The sequence below is a fragment of the Bombus vancouverensis genome, chromosome 5 (genome assembly GCF_051014615.1).
Source record: "Bombus vancouverensis nearcticus chromosome 5, iyBomVanc1_principal, whole genome shotgun sequence".
NCBI lineage: Eukaryota > Metazoa > Arthropoda > Insecta > Hymenoptera > Apidae > Bombus > Bombus vancouverensis.
The window spans coordinates 2,479,360-2,501,559 of NC_134915.1; positions in this window are offsets into that span (position 1 = coordinate 2,479,360).

The following is a 22,200-nucleotide window of genomic DNA, read 5'->3' on the forward strand; positions in this document are numbered from 1 at the left end:
TTATAACGTATTACGTTGTATGGTATAACGTCATATGGTATAACGTTATAACGTATTACGGTATATGGTATAACGTTATAACGTATTACGTTGTATGGTATAACGTCATATGGTATAACGTTATAACGTATTACGTTAAATGGTATAACGATATAACGTATGACGTTATATGGTATAACGTTATAAAGTATTACGTCATGTAGTATAACGACATATGGTGTAACGTTATATCGTATTACGGTATATGGTATAACGTCATATGGTATAACGTTATAACGTATAACGTTATAGGGAATAACGATATAACGTATTACGTTATATGGTATAATGTTATAACGTATTACGTTATAGGGTATAACAATATAACGTATTACGTTGTATGGGATAACGTCATATGGTATAACGTTATAACGTATTACGTTATATGGTATAACGATATAACGTATTACGTTATATGGTATAACGTTATAACGTATTAGGTTATATGGTATAACGATATAACGTATTACGTTATATGGTATAACGTTATAACGTATTAGGTTATATGGGATAACGTTATAACGTATTACGGTATATGGTATAACGTTATAACGTATTACGTTATATGGTATAATGTTATAACGTATTACGTTATAGGGTATAACAATATAACGTATTACGTTATAGGGTATAACGTTATAACGTATTAAGTTATATGGTATAACGTGATAACGTATTAAATTATATGGTATAACGTTATAACGTACTACGTTATGTGGTATAACGTTATAACGTATTACGTTATATGGTATAACGTTATAACGTATTACGTTATATGGTATAACGTCATATAGTATAACGTTATAACGTATTACGGTATATGGTATAACGTCATATGGTATAACGTTATAACGTATTACGTTGTATGGGATAACGTCATATGGTATAACGTTATAACGTATTACGTTATATGGTATAACGTCATATGGTAAAACGTTATAACGTATTACGTTATATGGTATAACGATATAACGTATTACGTTATATGGTATAAAGTTATAACGTATTAGGTTATATGGGATAACGTTATAACGTATTACGGTATATGGTATAACGTTATAACGTATTACGTTATATGGTATAACGATATAACGTATTACATTATATAGTATAACGTTATAACGTATTACGTTATATGGTATTACGTCATATGGTATAACGTTATAACGTAATACGTTATATGGTATAACGTTATAACGTGACGTTATATGATATAACGTTATAAGGTATTGGGATATATAGTATAACGTTATAACGTATTACGTTATATGGTATAACGTCATATAGTATAACGTTATAACGTATTACGGTATATGGTATAACGTTATATGGTATAACGTTATAACGTATTACGTTGTATGGTATAACGTCATATGGTATAACGTTATAACGTATTACGGTATATGGTATAACGTCATATGGTATAACGTTATAACGTATTACGTTGTATGGTATAACGTCATATGGTATAACGTTATAACGTATTACGGTATATGGTATAATGTTATAACGTATTACGTTATGGGGTATAACAATATAACGTATTACGTTATAGGGAATAACGTTATAACGTATTACGTTATATGGTATAACGTTATAACGTATTAAATTATATGGCATAACGTTATAACGTACTGCGTTATGTGTTATAACGTTATAACGTATTACGTTATATGGTATAACGTTATAACGTACTACGTTATATGATATAACGTTATAAGGTATTGGGATATATGGTATAACGTTATAACGTATTACGTTATAAGGTATAACGTCATATAGTATAACGTTATAACGTATTACGGTATATGGTATAACGTCATATGGTATAACGTTATAACGTATTACGTTGTATGGTATAACGTCATATGGTATAACGTTATAACGTATTACGTTATATGGTATAACGATATAACGTATTACGTTATATGGTATAACGTTATAACGTATTAAGTTATATGGGATAACGTTATAACGTATTACGGTATATGGTATAACGTTATAACGTATTACGTTATAGGGTATAACGTTATAACGTATTACGTTATATGGTATAACGTTATAACGTATTAAATTATATGGTATAACGTTATAACGTACTACGTTATGTGGTATAACGTTATAACGTATTACGTTATATGGTATAACGTTACAGCGTATTACGTTATATGGTATAACGATATAACGTATTACATTATATGGTATAACGTCATAACGTATTACGTTATATGGTATTACGTCATATGGTATAACGTTATAACGTAATACGTTATATGGTATAACGTTATAACGTACTACGTTATATGATATAACGTTATAAGGTATTGGGATATATGGTATAACGTTATAACGTATTACGTTATATGGTATAACGTCATATAGTATAACGATATAACGTATTACGGTATATGGTATAACGTCATATGGTATAACGTTATAACGTATTACATTGTATGGTATAACGTCATATGGTATAACGTTATAACGTATTACGGTATATGGTATAACGTTATAACGTATTACGTTATATGGTATAATGTCATATGGTATAACGTTATAACGTATTACGTTAAATGGTATAACGATATAACGTATGACGTTATATGGTATAACGTTATGAAGTATTACGTCATGTAGTATAACGACATATGGTATAACGTTATATCGTATTACGGTATATGGTATAACGTCATATGGTATAAAGTTATAACGTATAACGTTATAGGGTATAACGATATAACGTATTACGTTAAATGGTATAACGATATAACGTATGGCGTTATATGGTATAACGTTATAAAGTATTACGTCATGTAGTATAACGACATATAGTATAACGTTATAACGTATTACGGAATATGGTATAACGTCATATGGTATAACGTTATAACGTATTACGTTGTATGGGATAACGTCATATGGTATAACGTTATAACGTATGACGTTATATGGTATAACGTTATAAAGTATTACGTCATGTAGTATAACGACATATGGTATAACGTTATATCGTATTCCGGTATATGGTATAACGTCATATGGTATAACGTTATAACGTATTACGTTAAATGGTATAACGATATAACGTATGGCGTTATATGGTATAACGTTATAAAGTATTACGTCATGTAGTATAACGACATATGGTATAACGTTATATCGTATTACGGTATATGGTATAACGTCATATGGTATAACGTTATAACGTATAACGTTATAGGGTATAACGTTATAACGTATTACGTTAAATGGTATAACGATATAACGTATGACGTTATATGGTATAACGTTATAAAGTATTACGTCATGTAGTATAACGACATATGGTATAACGTTATATCGTATTACGGTATATGGTATAACGTCATATGGTATAACGTTATAACGTATAACGTTATAGGGTATAACGATATAACGTATCACGTTATATGGTATAATGTTATAACGTATTACGTTATAGGGTATAACAATATAACGTATTACGTTATATAGTATAACGTCATATGGTATAACGTTATAACGTAATACGTTATATGGTATAACGTTATAACGTACTACGTTATATGATATAACGTTATAAGGTATTGGGATATATGGAATAACGTTATAACGTATTACGTTATATGGTATAACGTCATATAGTATAACGTTATAACGTATTACGGAATATGGTATAACGTCATATGGTATAACGTTATAACGTATTACGTTGTATGGGATAACGTCATATGGTATAACGTTATAACGTATGACGTTATATGGTATAACGTTATAAAGTATTACGTCATGTAGTATAACGACATATGGTATAACGTTATATCGTATTCCGGTATATGGTATAACGTCATATGGTATAACGTTATAACGTATTACGTTATATGGTATAACGTTATAACGTATTAGGTTATATGGTACAACGTTATAACGTATTACGGTATATGGTATAACGTTATAACGTATTACGTTATATAGTATAACGTCATATGGTATGACCTTATAACGTATTACGTTATATGGTATAACGATATAACGTATTACGTTATATAGTATAACGTCATATGGTATAACCTTATAACGTAATACGTTATATGGTATAACGTTATAACGTACTACGTTATATGATATAACATTATAAGGTATTGGGATATATGGTATAACGTTATAACGTATTACGTTATATGGTATAACGTCATATAGTATAACGTTATAACGTATTACGGTATGTGGTATAACGTCATGTGGTATAACGTTATAACGTATTACGGAATATGGTATAACGTCATATGGTATAACGTTATAACGTATTACGTTGTATGGGATAACGTCATATGGTATAACGTTATAACGTATGACGTTATATGGTATAACGTTATAAAGTATTACGTCATGTAGTATAACGACATATGGTATAACGTTATATCGTATTCCGGTATATGGTATAACGTCATATGGTATAACGTTATAACGTATTACGTTATATGGTATAACGTTATAACGTATTAGGTTATATGGTACAACGTTATAACGTATTACGGTATATGGTATAACGTTATATCGTATTACGGTATATGGTATAACGTCATATGGTATAACGTTATAACGTATAACGTTATAGGGTATAACGATATAACGTATCACGTTATATGGTATAATGTTATAACGTATTACGTTATATGGTATAACGATATAACGTATTACGTTATATAGTATAACGTCATATGGTATAACCTTATAACGTAATACGTTATATGGTATAACGTTATAACGTACTACGTTATATGATATAACGTTATAAGGTATTGGGATATATGGTATAACGTTATAACGTATTACGTTATATGGTATAACGTCATATAGTATAACGTTATAACGTATTACGGTATGTGGTATAACGTCATATGGTATAACGTTATAACGTATTACGTTGTTTGGGATACCGTCATATGGTATAACGTTATAACGTATGACGTTATATGGTATAACGTTATAAAGTATTACGTCATGTAGTATAACGACATATGGTATAACGTTATATCGTATTCCGGTATATGGTATAACGTCATATGGTATAACGTTATAACGTATTAAATTATATGGTATAACGTTATAACGAATTAGGTTATATGGTATAACGTTATAACGTATTACGGTATATGGTATAACGTTATAACGTATTACGTTATATAGTATAACGTCATATGGTATGACGTTATAACGTATTACGGTATATGGTATAACGTTATAACGTATTACGTTATGTAGTATAACGTCATATGGTATGACGTTATAACGTATTACGTTATATGGTATAACGATATAACGTATTACGTTATATGGTATGACGTCATATGGTGTAACGTTATAACGTATTACGTTATATGGTATAACGTTACAACGTATTACGTTATATGGTATAACGATATAACGTATTACGTTATATGGTATAACGTTATAACGTATTAAGTTATATGGGATAACGTTATAACGTATTACGGTATATGGTATAACGTTATAACGTATTACGTTATATGGTATAACGATATAACGTATTACATTATATGGTATAACGATATAACGTATTACGTTATATGGTATAACGTCATATAGTATAACGTTATAACGTATTACGTTATATGGTATAACGATATAACGTATTACGTTATATGGTATAACGTTATAACGTATTAAGTTATATGGGATAACGTTATAACGTATTACGGTATATGGTATAACGTTATAACGTATTACGTTATAGGGTATAACGTTATAACGTATTACGTTATATGGTATAACGTTATAACGTATTAAATTATATGGTATAACGTTATAACGTACTACGTTATGTGGTATAACGTTATAACGTATTACGTTATATGGTATAACGTTACAGCGTATTACGTTATATGGTATAACGATATAACGTATTACATTATATGGTATAACGTTATAACGTATTACGTTATATGGTATTACGTCATATGGTATAACGTTATAACGTAATACGTTATATGGTATAACGTTATAACGTACTACGTTATATGATATAACGTTATAAGGTATTGGGATATATGGTATAACGTTATAACGTATTACGTTATATGGTATAACGTCATATAGTATAACGATATAACGTATTACGGTATATGGTATAACGTCATATGGTATAACGTTATAACGTATTACATTGTATGGTATAACGTCATATGGTATAACGTTATAACGTATTACGGTATATGGTATAACGTTATAACGTATTACGTTATATGGTATAATGTCATATGGTATAACGTTATAACGTATTACGTTAAATGGTATAACGATATAACGTATGGCGTTATATGGTATAACGTTATAAAGTATTACGTCATGTAGTATAACGACATATGGTATAACGTTATATCGTATTACGGTATATGGTATAACGTCATATGGTATAACGTTATAACGTATAACGTTATAGGGTATAACGATATAACGTATTACGTTAAATGGTATAACGATATAACGTATGGCGTTATATGGTATAACGTTATAAAGTATTACGTCATGTAGTATAACGACATATAGTATAACGTTATAACGTATTACGGAATATGGTATAACGTCATATGGTATAACGTTATAACGTATTACGTTGTATGGGATAACGTCATATGGTATAACGTTATAACGTATGACGTTATATGGTATAACGTTATAAAGTATTACGTCATGTAGTATAACGACATATGGTATAACGTTATATCGTATTCCGGTATATGGTATAACGTCATATGGTATAACGTTATAACGTATTACGTTATATGGTATAACGTTATAACGTATTAGGTTATATGGTACAACGTTATAACGTATTACGGTATATGGTATAACGTTATAAGGTATTGGGATATATGGTATAACGTTATAACGTATTACGTTATATGGTATAACGTCATATAGTATAACGTTATAACGTATTACGGTATGTGGTATAACGTCATATGGTATAACGTTATAACGTATTACGTTGTTTGGGATACCGTCATATGGTATAACGTTATAACGTATGACGTTATATGGTATAACGTTATAAAGTATTACGTCATGTAGTATAACGACATATGGTATAACGTTATATCGTATTCCGGTATATGGTATAACGTCATATGGTATAACGTTATAACGTATTACGTTATATGGTATAACGTCATAACGTATTAGGTTATATGGTATAACGTTATAACGTATTACGGTATAAGGTATAACGTTATAACGTATTACGTTATATAGTATAACGCCATATGGTATGACGTTATAACGTATTACGTTATATGGTATAACGATATAACGTATTACGTTATATGGTATGACGTCATATGGTGTAACGTTATAACGTATTACGTAATATGGTATAACGATATAACGTATTACGTTATGTGGTATAATGTCATATGGTATAACGTTATAACGTATTACGATATATGGTATAAAGTCATATGGTATAATGTCACATGGTATAACGTTATAACGTAGTACGTTATATGGTATAACGCTATAACGTATCACGTTTTATGGTATAACGTTATAACGTATTACATTATATGGTATAACCTTATAACGTATTACGTTATATGGTATTGCGTCATATGGTATAACGTTATAACGTATTACGGTATATGGTATAACGCTTTAACGTATTACGTTATAGGGTATAACGATATAACGTATTACGTTCTATGGTATAACGTTATAACGTACTACGTTATATGATATAACGTTATAACGTATTGGGATATATGGTATACAGTTATGACGTATTACGATATATGGTATAAAGTCATATGGTATAACGTCACAGGGTATAACGTTATAACGTAGTACGTTATATGGTATAACGTTATAACGTATCAAGTTATATGGTATAACGTTATAACGTATCACGTTATATGGTATAACGTTATGACGTATTACGTTATATGGTATAACGTCATATGGTATAACGTTATACCGTATTACGTTGTATGGGATAACGTCATATGGTATAACGTTATAACGTATGACGTTATATGGTATAACGTTATAAAGTATTACGTCATGTAGTATAACGACATATGGTATAACGTTATATCGTATTCCGGTATATGGTATAACGTCATATGGTATAACGTTATAACGTATTACGTTATATGGTATAACGTTATAACGTATTAGGTTATATGGTACAACGTTATAACGTATTACGGTATATGGTATAACGTTATAACGTATTACGGAATATGGTATAACGTCATATGGTATAACGTTATAACGTATTACGTTGTATGGGATAACGTCATATGGTATAACGTTATAACGTATGACGTTATATGGTATAACGTTATAAAGTATTACGTCATGTAGTATAACGACATATGGTATAACGTTATATCGTATTCCGGTATATGGTATACCGTCATATCGTATAACGTTATAACGTATTACGTTATATGGTATAACGTTATAACGTATTAGGTTATATGGTACAACGTTATAACGTATTACGGTATATGGTATAACGTTATAACGTATTACGTTATATAGTATAACGTCATATGGTATGACCTTATAACGTATTACGTTATATGGTATAACGATATAACGTATTACGTTATATAGTATAACGTCATATGGTATAACCTTATAACGTAATACGTTATATGGTATAACGTTATAACGTACTACGTTATATGATATAACGTTATAAGGTATTGGGATATATGGTATAACGTTATAACGTATTACGTTATATGGTATAACGTCATATAGTATAACGTTATAACGTATTACGGTATGTGGTATAACGTCATATGGTATAACGTTATAACGTATTACGTTGTTTGGGATACCGTCATATGGTATAACGTTATAACGTATGACGTTATATGGTATAACGTTATAAAGTATTACGTCATGTAGTATAACGACATATGGTATAACGTTATATCGTATTCCGGTATATGGTATAACGTCATATGGTATAACGTTATAACGTATTACGTTATATGGTATAACGTTATAACGTATTAGGTTATATGGTATAACGTTATAACGTATTACGGTATATGGTATAACGTTATAACATATTACGTTATATAGTATAACGTCATATGGTATGACGTTATAACGTATTACGGTATATGGTATAACGTTATCACGTATTACGTTATATAGTATAACGTCATATGGTATGACGTTATAACGTATTACGTTATATGGTATAACGATATAACGTATTACGTTATATGGTATGAAGTCATATGGTGTAACGTTATAACGTATTACGTTATATGGTATAACGTTACAACGTATTACGTTATATGGTATAACGATATAACGTATTACGTTATATGGTATAACGTTATAACGTATTAAGTTATATGGGATAACGTTATAACGTATTACGGTATATGGTATAACGTTATAACGTATTACGTTATATGGTATAACGATATAACGTATTACATTATATGGTATAACGATATAACGTATTACGTTATATGGTATAACGTCATATAGTATAACGTTATAACGTATTACGTTATATGGTATAACGATATAACGTATTACGTTATATGGTATAACGTTATAACGTATTAAGTTATATGGGATAACGTTATAACGTATTACGGTATATGGTATAACGGTATAACGTATTACGTTATAGGGTATAACGTTATAACGTATTACGTTATATGGTATAACGTTATAACGTATTAAATTATATGGTATAACGTTATAACGTACTACGTTATGTGGTATAACGTTATAACGTATTACGTTATATGGTATAACGTTACAGCGTATTACGTTATATGGTATAACGATATAACGTATTACATTATATGGTATAACGTTATAACGTATTACGTTATATGGTATTACGTCATATGGTATAACGTTATAACGTAATACGTTATATGGTATAACGTTATAACGTACTACGTTATATGATATAACGTTATAAGGTATTGGGATATATGGTATAACGTTATAACGTATTACGTTATATGGTATAACGTCATATAGTATAACGATATAACGTATTACGGTATATGGTATAACGTCATATGGTATAACGTTATAACGTATTACATTGTATGGTATAACGTCATATGGTATAACGTTATAACGTATTACGGTATATGGTATAACGTTATAACGTATTACGTTATATGGTATAATGTCATATGGTATAACGTTATAACGTATTACGTTAAATGGTATAACGATATAACGTATGGCGTTATATGGTATAACGTTATAAAGTATTACGTCATGTAGTATAACGACATATGGTATAACGTTATATCGTATTACGGTATATGGTATAACGTCATATGGTATAACGTTATAACGTATAACGTTATAGGGTATAACGATATAACGTATTACGTTAAATGGTATAACGATATAACGTATGGCGTTATATGGTATAACGTTATAAAGTATTACGTCATGTAGTATAACGACATATAGTATAACGTTATAACGTATTACGGAATATGGTATAACGTCATATGGTATAACGTTATAACGTATTACGTTGTATGGGATAACGTCATATGGTATAACGTTATAACGTATGACGTTATATGGTATAACGTTATAAAGTATTACGTCATGTAGTATAACGACATATGGTATAACGTTATATCGTATTACGGTATATGGTATAACGTCATATGGTATAACGTTATAACGTATAACGTTATAGGGTATAACGATATAACGTATCACGTTATATGGTATAATGTTATAACGTATTACGTTATAGGGTATAACAATATAACGTATTACGTTATATAGTATAACGTCATATGGTATAACGTTATAACGTAATACGTTATATGGTATAACGTTATAACGTACTACGTTATATGATATAACGTTATAAGGTATTGGGATATATGGAATAACGTTATAACGTATTACGTTATATGGTATAACGTCATATAGTATAACGTTATAACGTATTACGGAATATGGTATAACGTCATATGGTATAACGTTATAACGTATTACGTTGTATGGGATAACGTCATATGGTATAACGTTATAACGTATGACGTTATATGGTATAACGTTATAAAGTATTACGTCATGTAGTATAACGACATATGGTATAACGTTATATCGTATTCCGGTATATGGTATAACGTCATATGGTATAACGTTATAACGTATTACGTTATATGGTATAACGTTATAACGTATTAGGTTATATGGTACAACGTTATAACGTATTACGGTATATGGTATAACGTTATAACGTATTACGTTATATAGTATAACGTCATATGGTATGACCTTATAACGTATTACGTTATATGGTATAACGATATAACGTATTACGTTATATAGTATAACGTCATATGGTATAACCTTATAACGTAATACGTTATATGGTATAACGTTATAACGTACTACGTTATATGATATAACATTATAAGGTATTGGGATATATGGTATAACGTTATAACGTATTACGTTATATGGTATAACGTCATATAGTATAACGTTATAACGTATTACGGTATGTGGTATAACGTCATGTGGTATAACGTTATAACGTATTACGGAATATGGTATAACGTCATATGGTATAACGTTATAACGTATTACGTTGTATGGGATAACGTCATATGGTATAACGTTATAACGTATGACGATATATGGTATAACGTTATAAAGTATTACGTCATGTAGTATAACGACATATGGTATAACGTTATATCGTATTCCGGTATATGGTATAACGTCATATGGTATAACGTTATAACGTATTACGTTATATGGTATAACGTTATAACGTATTAGGTTATATGGTACAACGTTATAACGTATTACGGTATATGGTATAACGTTATAACGTATTACGTTATATAGTATAACGTCATATGGTATGACCTTATAACGTATTACGTTATATGGTATAACGATATAACGTATTACGTTATATAGTATAACGTCATATGGTATAACCTTATAACGTAATACGTTATATGGTATAACGTTATAACGTACTACGTTATATGATATAACGTTATAAGGTATTGGGATATATGGTATAACGTTATAACGTATTACGTTATATGGTATAACGTCATATAGTATAACGTTATAACGTATTACGGTATGTGGTATAACGTCATATGGTATAACGTTATAACGTATTACGTTGTTTGGGATACCGTCATATGGTATAACGTTATAACGTATGACGTTATATGGTATAACGTTATAAAGTATTACGTCATGTAGTATAACGACATATGGTATAACGTTATATCGTATTCCGGTATATGGTATAACGTCATATGGTATAACGTTATAACGTATTAAATTATATGGTATAACGTTATAACGAATTAGGTTATATGGTATAACGTTATAACGTATTACGGTATATGGTATAACGTTATAACGTATTACGTTATATAGTATAACGTCATATGGTATGACGTTATAACGTATTACGGTATATGGTATAACGTTATAACGTATTACGTTATATAGTATAACGTCATATGGTATGACGTTATAACGTATTACGTTATATGGTATAACGATATAACGTATTACGTTATATGGTATGACGTCATATGGTGTAACGTTATAACGTATTACGTTATATGGTATAACGTTACAACGTATTACGTTATATGGTATAACGATATAACGTATTACGTTATATGGTATAACGTTATAACGTATTAAGTTATATGGGATAACGTTATAACGTATTACGGTATATGGTATAACGTTATAACGTATTACGTTATATGGTATAACGATATAACGTATTACATTATATGGTATAACGATATAACGTATTACGTTATATGGTATAACGTCATATAGTATAACGTTATAACGTATTACGTTATATGGTATAACGATATAACGTATTACGTTATATGGTATAACGTTATAACGTATTAAGTTATATGGGATAACGTTATAACGTATTACGGTATATGGTATAACGTTATAACGTATTACGTTATAGGGTATAACGTTATAACGTATTACGTTATATGGTATAACGTTATAACGTATTAAATTATATGGTATAACGTTATAACGTACTACGTTATGTGGTATAACGTTATAACGTATTACGTTATATGGTATAACGTTACAGCGTATTACGTTATATGGTATAACGATATAACGTATTACATTATATGGTATAACGTCATATGGTATAACGTTATAACGTATTACGGTATATGGTATAACGTTATAACGTATTACGTTATATGGTATTACGTCATATGGTATAACGTTATAACGTAATACGTTATATGGTATAACGTTATAACGTACTACGTTATATGATATAACGTTATAAGGTATTGGGATATATGGTATAACGTTATAACGTATTACGTTATATGGTATAACGTCATATAGTATAACGATATAACGTATTACGGTATATGGTATAACGTCATATGGTATAACGTTATAACGTATTACATTGTATGGTATAACGTCATATGGTATAACGTTATAACGTATTACGGTATATGGTATAACGTTATAACGTATTACGTTATATGGTATAATGTCATATGGTATAACGTTATAACGTATTACGTTAAATGGTATAACGATATAACGTATGGCGTTATATGGTATAACGTTATAAAGTATTACGTCATGTAGTATAACGACATATGGTATAACGTTATATCGTATTACGGTATATGGTATAACGTCATATGGTATAACGTTATAACGTATAACGTTATAGGGTATAACGATATAACGTATTACGTTAAATGGTATAACGATATAACGTATGGCGTTATATGGTATAACGTTATAAAGTATTACGTCATGTAGTATAACGACATATAGTATAACGTTATAACGTATTACGGAATATGGTATAACGTCATATGGTATAACGTTATAACGTATTACGTTGTATGGGATAACGTCATATGGTATAACGTTATAACGTATGACGTTATATGGTATAACGTTATAAAGTATTACGTCATGTAGTATAACGACATATGGTATAACGTTATATCGTATTCCGGTATATGGTATAACGTCATATGGTATAACGTTATAACGTATTACGTTATATGGTATAACGTTATAACGTACTAGGTTATATGGTACAACGTTATAACGTATTACGGTATATGGTATAACGTTATAAGGTATTGGGATATATGGTATAACGTTATAACGTATTACGTTATATGGTATAACGTCATATAGTATAACGTTATAACGTATTACGGTATGTGGTATAACGTCATATGGTATAACGTTATAACGTATTACGTTGTTTGGGATACCGTCATATGGTATAACGTTATAACGTATGACGTTATATGGTATAACGTTATAAAGTATTACGTCATGTAGTATAACGACATATGGTATAACGTTATATCGTATTCCGGTATATGGTATAACGTCATATGGTATAACGTTATAACGTATTACGTTATATGGTATAACGTCATAACGTATTAGGTTATATGGTATAACGTTATAACGTATTACGGTATATGGTATAACGTTATAACGTATTACGTTATATAGTATAACGCCATATGGTATGACGTTATAACGTATTACGTTATATGGTATAACGATATAACGTATTACGTTATATGGTATGACGTCATATGGTGTAACGTTATAACGTATTACGTAATATGGTATAACGATATAACGTATTACGTTATGTGGTATAATGTCATATGGTATAACGTTATAACGTATTACGATATATGGTATAAAGTCATATGGTATAATGTCACATGGTATAACGTTATAACGTAGTACGTTATATGGTATAACGCTATAACGTATCACGTTTTATGGTATAACGTTATAACGTATTACATTATATGGTATAACCTTATAACGTATTACGTTATATGGTATTGCGTCATATGGTATAACGTTATAACGTATTACGGTATATGGTATAACGCTTTAACGTATTACGTTATAGGGTATAACGATATAACGTATTACGTTCTATGGTATAACGTTATAACGTACTACGTTATATGATATAACGTTATAACGTATTGGGATATATGGTATACAGTTATGACGTATTACGATATATGGTATAAAGTCATATGGTATAACGTCACAGGGTATAACGTTATAACGTAGTACGTTATATGGTATAACGTTATAACGTATCAAGTTATATGGTATAACGTTATAACGTATCACGTTATATGGTATAACGTTATGACGTATTACGTTATATGGTATAACGTCATATGGTATAACGTTATAACGTATTACGTTGTATGGGATAACGTCATATGGTATAACGTTATAACGTATGACGTTATATGGTATAACGTTATAAAGTATTACGTCATGTAGTATAACGACATATGGTATAACGTTATATCGTATTCCGGTATATGGTATAACGTCATATGGTATAACGTTATAACGTATTACGTTATATGGTATAACGTTATAACGTATTAGGTTATATGGTACAACGTTATAACGTATTACGGTATATGGTATAACGTTATAACGTATTACGGAATATGGTATAACGTCATATGGTATAACGTTATAACGTATTACGTTGTATGGGATAACGTCATATGGTATAACGTTATAACGTATGACGTTATATGGTATAACGTTATAAAGTATTACGTCATGTAGTATAACGACATATGGTATAACGTTATATCGTATTCCGGTATATGGTATACCGTCATATCGTATAACGTTATAACGTATTACGTTATATGGTATAACGTTATAACGTATTAGGTTATATGGTACAACGTTATAACGTATTACGGTATATGGTATAACGTTATAACGTATTACGTTATATAGTATAACGTCATATGGTATGACCTTATAACGTATTACGTTATATGGTATAACGATATAACGTATTACGTTATATAGTATAACGTCATATGGTATAACCTTATAACGTAATACGTTATATGGTATAACGTTATAACGTACTACGTTATATGATATAACGTTATAAGGTATTGGGATATATGGTATAACGTTATAACGTATTACGTTATATGGTATAACGTCATATAGTATAACGTTATAACGTATTACGGTATGTGGTATAACGTCATATGGTATAACGTTATAACGTATTACGTTGTTTGGGATACCGTCATATGGTATAACGTTATAACGTATGACGTTATATGGTATAACGTTATAAAGTATTACGTCATGTAGTATAACGACATATGGTATAACGTTATATCGTATTCCGGTATATGGTATAACGTCATATGGTATAACGTTATAACGTATTACGTTATATGGTATAACGTTATAACGTATTAGGTTATATGGTATAACGTTATAACGTATTACGGTATATGGTATAACGTTATAACGTATTACGTTATATAGTATAACGTCATATGGTATGACGTTATAACGTATTACGGTATATGGTATAACGTTATAACGTATTACGTTATATAGTATAACGTCATATGGTATGACGTTATAACGTATTACGTTATATGGTATAACGATATAACGTATTACGTTATATGGTATGACGTCATATGGTGTAACGTTATAACGTATTACGTTATATGGTATAACGTTACAACGTATTACGTTATATGGTATAACGATATAACGTATTACGTTATATGGTATAACGTTATAACGTATTAAGTTATATGGGATAACGTTATAACGTATTACGGTATATGGTATAACGTTATAACGTATTACGTTATATGGTATAACGATATAACGTATTACATTATATGGTATAACGATATAACGTATTACGTTATATGGTATAACGTCATATAGTATAACGTTATAACGTATTACGTTATATGGTATAACGATATAACGTATTACGTTATATGGTATAACGTTATAACGTATTAAGTTATATGGGATAACGTTATAACGTATTACGGTATATGGTATAACGTTATAACGTATTACGTTATAGGGTATAACGTTATAACGTATTACGTTATATGGTATAACGTTATAACGTATTAAATTATATGGTATAACGTTATAACGTACTACGTTATGTGGTATAACGTTATAACGTATTACGTTATATGGTATAACGTTACAGCGTATTACGTTATATGGTATAACGATATAACGTATTACATTATATGGTATAACGTTATAACGTATTACGTTATATGGTATTACGTCATATGGTATAACGTTATAACGTAATACGTTATATGGTATAACGTTATAACGTACTACGTTATATGATATAACGTTATAAGGTATTGGGATATATGGTATAACGTTATAACGTATTACGTTATATGGTATAACGTCATATAGTATAACGATATAACGTATTACGGTATATGGTATAACGTCATATGGTATAACGTTACAACGTATTACATTGTATGGTATAACGTCATATGGTATAACGTTATAACGTATTACGGTATATGGTATAACGTTATAACGTATTACGTTATATGGTATAATGTCATATGGTATAACGTTATAACGTATTACGTTAAATGGTATAACGATATAACGTATGGCGTTATATGGTATAACGTTATAAAGTATTACGTCATGTAGTATAACGACATATGGTATAACGTTATATCGTATTACGGTATATGGTATAACGTCATATGGTATAACGTTATAACGTATAACGTTATAGGGTATAACGATATAACGTATTACGTTAAACGGTATAACGATATAACGTATGGCGTTATATGGTATAACGTTATAAAGTATTACGTCATGTAGTATAACGACATATAGTATAACGTTATAACGTATTACGGAATATGGTATAACGTCATATGGTATAACGTTATAACGTATTACGTTGTATGGGATAACGTCATATGGTATAACGTTATAACGTATGACGTTATATGGTATAACGTTATAAAGTATTACGTCATGTAGTATAACGACATATGGTATAACGTTATATCGTATTCCGGTATATGGTATAACGTCATATGGTATAACGTTATAACGTATTGCGTTATATGGTATAACGTTATAACGTATTAGGTTATATGGTACAACGTTATAACGTATTACGGTATATGGTATAACGTTATAAGGTATTGGGATATATGGTATAACGTTATAACGTATTACGTTATATGGTATAACGTCATATAGTATAACGTTATAACGTATTACGGTATGTGGTATAACGTCATATGGTATAACGTTATAACGTATTACGTTGTTTGGGATACCGTCATATGGTATAACGTTATAACGTATGACGTTATATGGTATAACGTTATAAAGTATTACGTCATGTAGTATAACGACATATGGTATAACGTTATATCGTATTCCGGTATATGGTATAACGTCATATGGTATAACGTTATAACGTATTACGTTATATGGTATAACGTCATAACGTATTAGGTTATATGGTATAACGTTATAACGTATTACGGTATATGGTATAACGTTATAACGTATTACGTTATATAGTATAACGCCATATGGTATGACGTTATAACGTATTACGTTATATGGTATAACGATATAACGTATTACGTTATATGGTATGACGTCATATGGTGTAACGTTATAACGTATTACGTAATATGGTATAACGATATAACGTATTACGTTATGTGGTATAATGTCATATGGTATAACGTTATAACGTATTACGATATATGGTATAAAGTCATATGGTATAATGTCACATGGTATAACGTTATAACGTAGTACGTTATATGGTATAACGCTATAACGTATCACGTTTTATGGTATAACGTTATAACGTATTACATTATATGGTATAACCTTATAACGTATTACGTTATATGGTATTGCGTCATATGGTATAACGTTATAACGTATTACGGTATATGGTATAACGCTTTAACGTATTACGTTATAGGGTATAACGATATAACGTATTACGTTCTATGGTATAACGTTATAACGTACTACGTTATATGATATAACGTTATAACGTATTGGGATATATGGTATACAGTTATAACGTATTACGATATATGGTATAAAGTCATATGGTATAACGTCACAGGGTATAACGTTATAACGTAGTACGTTATATGGTATAACGTTATAACGTATCAAGTTATATGGTATAACGTTATAACGTATCACGTTATATGGTATAACGTTATGACGTATTACGTTATATGGTATAACGTCATATGGTATAACGTTATAACGTATTACGTTGTATGGGATAACGTCATATGGTGTAACGTTATAACGTATGACGTTATATGGTATAACGTTATAAAGTATTACGTCATGTAGTATAACGACATATGGTATAACGTTATATCGTATTCCGGTATATGGTATAACGTCATATGGTATAACGTTATAACGTATTACGTTATATGGTATAACGTTATAACGTATTAGGTTATATGGTACAACGTTATAACGTATTACGGTATATGGTATAACGTTATAACGTATTACGTTATATAGTATAACGTCATATGGTATGACCTTATAACGTATTACGTTATATGGTATAACGATATAACGTATTACGTTATATAGTATAACGTCATATGGTATAACCTTATAACGTCATACGTTATATGGTATAACGTTATAACGTACTACGTTATATGATATAACGTTATAAGGTATTGGGATATATGGTATAACGTTATAACGTATTACGTTATATGGTATAACGTCATATAGTATAACGTTATAACGTATTACGGTATGTGGTATAACGTCATATGGTATAACGTTATAACGTATTACGTTGTTTGGGATACCGTCATATGGTATAACGTTATAACGTATGACGTTATATGGTATAACGTTATAAAGTATTACGTCATGTAGTATAACGACATATGGTATAACGTTATATCGTATTCCGGTATATGGTATAACGTCATATGGTATAACGTTATAACGTATTACGTTATATGGTATAACGTTATAACGTATTAGGTTATATGGTATAACGTTATAACGTATTACGGTATATGGTACAACGTTATAACGTATTACGTTATATAGTATAACGCCATATGGTATGACGTTATAACGTATTACGTTATATGGTATAACGATATAACGTATTACGTTATATGGTATGACGTCATATGGTGTAACGTTATAACGTATTACGTTGTTTGGGATACCGTCATATGGTATAACGTTATAACGTATGACGTTATATGGTATAACGTTATAAAGTATTACGTCATGTAGTATAACGACATATGGTATAACGTTATATCGTATTCCGGTATATGGTATAACGTCATATGGTATAACGTTATAACGTATTACGTTATATGGTATAACGTTATAACATATTAGGTTATATGGTATAACGTTATAACGTATTACGGTATATGGTATAACGTTATAACGTATTACGTTATATAGTATAACGCCATATGGTATGACGTTATAACGTATTACGTTATATGGTATAACGATATAACGTATTACGTTATATGGTATGACGTCATATGGTGTAACGTTATAACATATTACATTATATGGTATAACGTTATAACGTATTACATTATATGGTATTGCGTCATATGGTATAACGTTATAACGTATTACGGTATATGGTATAACGCTTTAACGTATTACGTTATAGGGTATAACGATATAACGTATTACGTTCTATGGTATAACGTTATAACGTAATACGTTATATGATATAACGTTATAACGTATTGGGATATATGGTATAAAGTTATGACGTATTACGATATATGGTATAAAGTCATATGGTATAACGTCACAAGGTATAACGTCATAACGTAGTACGTTATATGGTATAACGTTATAACGTATCAAGTTATATGGTATAACGTTATAACGTATCACGTTATATGGTATAACGTTATGACGTATTACGTTATATGGTATAACGTCATATGGTATAACGTCACATGGTATAACGTTATAACGTATCACGTTATATGGTATAACGTTATGACGTATTACGTTATATGGTATAACGTCATATGGTATAACGTCACATGGTATAACGTTATAACGTATCACGTTATATGGTATAACGTTATAACGTACTACGTTATATGGTATAACGTTATAACGTATTAGGATATATGGTATAACGTTATAACGTATTAGGTTATATGGTATAACGTTATAACGTATTACGGTATATGGTATAACGTTATAAAGTATTACGTCATGTAGTATAACGACATATGGTATAACGTTATATCGTATTCCGGTATATGGTATAACGTCATATGGTATAACGTTATAACGTATTACGTTATATGGTATAACGTTATAACGTATTAGGTTATATGGTATAACGTTATAACGTATTACGGTATATGGTATAACGTTATAACGTATTACGTTATATAGTATAACGTCATATGGTATGACGTTATAACGTATTACGTTATATGGTATAACGTCATATGGTATAACGTTATAACGTATTACGGTATATGGTATAACGTTATAACGTATTACGTTATATGGTATAATGTCATATGGTATAACGTTATAACGTATTACGTTAAATGGTATAACGATATAACGTATGACGTTATATGGTATAACGTTATAAAGTATTACGTCATGTAGTATAACGACATATGGTATAACGTTATATCGTATTACGGTATATGGTATAACGTCATATGGTATAACGTTATAACGTATAACGTTATAGGGTATAACGATATAACGTATCACGTTATATGGTATAATGTTATAACGTATTACGTTATAGGGTATAACAATATAACGTATTACGTTATATAGTATAACGTCATATGGTATAACGTTATAACGTAATACGTTATATGGTATAACGTTATAACGTACTACGTTATATGATATAACGTTATAAGGTATTGGGATATATGGTATAACGTTATAACGTATTACGTTATATGGTATAACGTCATATAGTATAACGTTATAACGTATTACGGAATATGGTATAACGTCATATGGTATAACGTTATAACGGATTACGTTGTATGGGATAACGTCATATGGTATAACGTTATAACGTATGACGTTATATGGTATAACGTTATAAAGTATTACGTCATGTAGTATAACGAAATATGGTATAACGTTATATCGTATTCCGGT